Source organism: Trachypithecus francoisi, unplaced genomic scaffold (genome assembly GCF_009764315.1).
Source record: "Trachypithecus francoisi isolate TF-2019V2 unplaced genomic scaffold, Tfra_2.0 Lachesis_group16, whole genome shotgun sequence".
NCBI classification, from domain to species: Eukaryota; Metazoa; Chordata; class Mammalia; order Primates; family Cercopithecidae; genus Trachypithecus; species Trachypithecus francoisi.
This window is the reverse complement of record NW_022681461.1, coordinates 85,324,343-85,329,013: the sequence shown is the minus strand read 5'-3', so window position 1 is coordinate 85,329,013 and position 4,671 is coordinate 85,324,343. Positions and strand designations below refer to the sequence as shown.

At 38.5% G+C, this 4,671-nt stretch overlaps 1 pseudogene; it reads left to right on the top strand.

The window, feature by feature from the left end:
- The first annotated feature begins 2,838 nt into the window (after window positions 1-2,838).
- LOC117099269 lies at window positions 2,839-3,862 on the top strand (annotated as a pseudogene).
- The last annotated feature ends 809 nt before the right edge of the window (window positions 3,863-4,671 follow it).

Sequence of the window (4,671 nt, the reverse complement as noted above, 5' to 3'; positions counted from 1 at the left end):
CATGGATGCAGCTGGAAACCATCATTCTTAGCAAACTATCACAAGAAGAGAAAACCAAACACCGCATGTTCTCACTCATAGGTGGGAACTGAACAATGAGATCACTTGGACTCGGGAAGGGGAACATCAGACACTGGGGCCTATCATGGGGAGGGGGGAGGAGGGAGGATTGCATTGGGGAGTATACATGATATAAACGTCATGCACATGTACCCTAGAACTTAAAGTATAATAAAAAAAAAAAATAAAAAAATAAAAAAATAAAAAAAAAAAAAATAAAAAATAAAAAAAAAAAAAAAAAAAAAAAAAAAAAAAAGACCTGTTAGAAGGTCTTTACAGCTTTCAACCTCATAATTTCAAGAAACTCAAATAGGAAGAAGGCTAGGATTTGATGGGCATCTACCTTATGCCAGGCGAGATATAAAAGGATATATATTTATTAAAAATACACTATTTAATTTTCACAGCAACCGTTAACAAGTATTAATATCCTCATTTTACAGAAGATGAACTCGAAGTTCAGAGAGAGAAATAGTTTACACAAGGTTACTCTAAGTGAATGGTTGCACAAGAATTTGAACCCAGTTTTCCATAGCCGAAGCTTGCTCCACTACTCCATAAAGTAGAACTCTCACAAGCGTCAGCCTTGTATTTTGGGAGTGAGTTTTATATTTTCAATTTAGGTCATCTGGAAACTAGTGCATCACACAAAGGAAATGTTTTCAGAATAAAATTTGGTCCCCTGATTATGTGGGAAGTTGCAGGCCTGCAGCACCCCGGGGAGATAGCCAAGTGTTAATAAGGTGGCTTTTAATGAGGTGCTCAGGAAAGGAAGGGCATACTCTTGCCATGCATGAATTTCTGCTTCACACTTTAAGAAGGGTGCAATTAAGCAGCAGCAAGAATAATAGTTTACTTTTATTGAGAGTTTTCTCTGTGCCAGGTCCTGTGCTTAGAACTTTACAGGCAATGGTGGTTAAGTGTAGGAATTCCTTGGCTAGAAATATGCCTTCCCAAGGGATGAATTAGTAAATGTTTCTCTTGAGGGGTGGACTAAGGTATATTAATTATGGAAAATAGCACTACATAGTGAATATATGTATATATATATATTTGACATAATATATTTATATATAATTGGAGACTAGGAGGCTTATACATTTCTCAAGAAAGTGCTAAGGAATCATGAACAGCTTGCCCAGGAACATTTGACTACTCTTCTCAGCCGGTTATTCTCTGAGGAGTGAATAAAAGATGTTGGAAAGAGAGTGTAAATTATACAGATTCAATCCATTTGTAGCAGTAAACATAATCGCTCTGGCAGTATTATGTGCAAATTCCATGAAAATGTAAATTATTATGATTAGAAATCAATGAAGAATTAGGCTAAGAAGCTTCCTTTTTTGTTTTTGTGGGTTATTTTCCTTTTGAGATAAGGATAGTGTTTCCTCAAAGTATCATGTCTCACCTCCATTCCTTGTTTGTATTTGCAGCATATAGCGTTAATAAATACCCACTTGTACATGGGGACTGTATAAACAAGATATGACTCCTTCTCAGACTAGTATTCATGGCTTCTCACTTTTCTGTCATTCTAGATTTAACAGTGAAGAATCTCCTCAAATTTCAACAAGTGACTTTACCCTCATAGTTTCCTTATGTTTTCCAGAGTATGATTCCTTGACACAGACTATAGCCTTTTGTGTTCTCTATGGACCTGTTGCTGCATTCTTTCCTTGGGTAAATATCTTCTTAATCATCTTCCGGGTTTGGTCTAAGCAGGGAGACCAAATTAGATCCCAGGAGTGTGAAATTGGCATATTCACAATTCTTGTTTCTTACTATGAGTCCCTTAAGTCACCCCTTTAGAGTCTGGATGTAAGTAAATCTATAATCCTAGGTAAACCATACTAGTGAGAGAAGAACTACTTGTCAAGAAATAAGGGCATATTCATTTTAATTATAATGTACAATTATTTTCTTAATTACTTTTTTAAATAACTTCAATGACACTGTATTTATATTAACAGCTCTGTAGATTTTTAAAAATAATTTCAACTTTTATTTTAGATTTGGGAGGTACATGTACAAGTTTGCTACATGGGCATATTGCATAATGCTGAGGTTTGGGGTACACATGATCCTATCACCCAGGTAGTGAGCACAGTACCCAATAGATAGTTTTTTAGCCCTTGCCCCTCTTTCCTCCTTCCATCCTCTAGAAATCCTCAGTGTGTATTGTTCCCATCTTTATGTGTATGTGTACCCAATGTTTAGCTCCCACTTACAAGTGAGAACAAATGGCATTTGGTTTTCTGTTTCTCTGTTAATTTGTTTAGGGTAAAGGCCTCCAGCTATGTCGATGTTGCTGCAAAAGACATTATTTTGTTCTTTTTATGGCTGTGTAGTATTCTATGGTATATGTGTACCACGTTATCCTTTTCCAATCCACTGTTGATGGGTACCCAGGTTAATTTCACATCTTTGCTATTGTGAATAGTGCCATGATGAACATACAAGTATGTGTATCCTTTTGATAGAACAATTTATTTTCCTTTCAGTATATACCTAGTAATGGAATTGCTAGGTTAAATGGTAGTGCTGTTTTAAGTTCTTTGAGAAATCTCTAAACTTTGAGAATCTCCAATTTCCATGTGGCTGAACTGATTTATATTCCCACCAACAGTTTATAAGTCTTCTTATAAACTTCTCTCCACAGCCTTGCTAGCATATGTTATTTTTTGATTTGTTAAAAGCAGCCATTCTGGCTCTCTGCTCCTCCCATTCAACAGACAGCTACATCTTCTTGTGTAGTGCCAGCCACATCCCTGAGATGCTATGGAGAAAGTGAAGGGTGAAGTAAATGAGTTTGGCTGTATTAGACACCAGGTCACCAGGGCTGCTTTTAACTCTTGCAGTGTAGATTTAGACTTTGTCATGATCAATGACTACTTCCTTGACCTCAATCACATGGTACCTACATGTTCTAATATGATCCCACCCATGACGAGTTCCACAGCACCATCAAGGCTGAGAATGTGAAGCTTGTCATCAATGGAAATCTCATTTTCATTTTCCAGTAGTGAGATCCCACCAAAAGCAAATTGGGTGATGCCAACAGTGATTATGTTGTAGAGTCTACCATTATCTTCACTACCATGGAGAAGGTTGGAGCTCACTTAGAGGGGAGAATCAAAACAGTCATCATCTCTGGCCCTTCTGCTGATGCCCCCATGTTTGTGATGGGCATAAACCATAAGAAATACAAAAACAGCCTCAAGATTGTCAGCAATGCCTCCTTTACTACCAGCTGCTTAGCTTCCCTGGCCAAGGTCATCCATGACAACTTTGGCATTATGGACAGACTCATGACCACAGTCCATGGCCTTCACTGCCACACTGCCACACCCAGAAGACTGTGGATGGATCCTCTGGGAAACTGTGGTGGGACTGCCTTGGGGGTCTCCAGAACATCATCCCTGCATCTAGTGGCCCTTCCAAGGCTGTGTGCAAGGTCATCCCTGAGCAGAATGGGAAGCTCACTGGCATGGCCTTCCATGTCCCCATCACCAATGTGTCAGTCATGGATCTGACTTGCTGTCTGGAGAAAGCTTTCAAATATGATTACATCAAGAAGGTGAAGCAGGCATCAGAGGGCACCCTCAAGAGCATCCTGGGCTACACTTAGCACCAGGTTGTCTTCTCCAGCTTTAACAATGACACCCACTCTTCCATCTTACATGCTGGGGCCAGCATCGCCTTTGACAACCACTATGCCAAGCTCATTTCCTGGTATGATCAGGATTTTGGCTATAGCAACAGAATGGTGAACCTCATGGTCTACATGACCTCCAAGGAATAAGAACCTCCAGGCCACCAGCCCCAGCAAGATCTCCAGAGGAAGAGAGATGCCCTCAGTCCTGCACCACACTGAGAATCTCTCTTGCCACAGTTTACATGTTATACCTTCTAAAAAGAGAGGGGCCTAGGGAATCATACTTTGTTGTGTACCATCAATGAAGTCCCCTGTTCTGAAAAAAATAGCCATTTTGACTTGTGTGAGATTGGTTTTGATTTGTATTTCTCTGATTAGTGATATTGAGCATTTTTTCCTGTTTGTTGACCACTTATGTATCTTCTTTTGAAAAGTGCCTATTCATGTCCTTTGCCCACTTTTTAATGGAATTATTTGTTTTTTTCTTGTTGAATTGTTTGAGTTCCTCATAGACTCTGGAAATTGACTTTTGTTGGGTGTATAGTTTGTTAATATTTTCTTCCTTTCTGTAGATTGTGTGTTTACTCTTTTTTAAAAATATAGTTTCTTTTGCTGTGCAGAAGCTCTTTAGTTTAATTAGGTCCTACTTGTCAATTTTGTTTTTGTTGCAATTGCTTTTGAGGACTCAGTCATAAATTCTTCCTCTAGGCCAATGTCCAGAATGGTATTTCCTAGGTTTTCTTGTAGGATTTTTATAGTTTTACATCTCACATGTAAATCTTAAATACATCTTGAGTTAATTTTTATATATGGTAAAAGGTAGGGATCCATTTTCTTCTGCATATGGCTAGCGAGTTAATCCAGCACCATTTATTGAATAGTAAGTCCTTTCCCCACTGCTTATTTTTGTCAACTTTGTCAAGGATCAGATGGGTATGGGTGAACAACTTTATTTC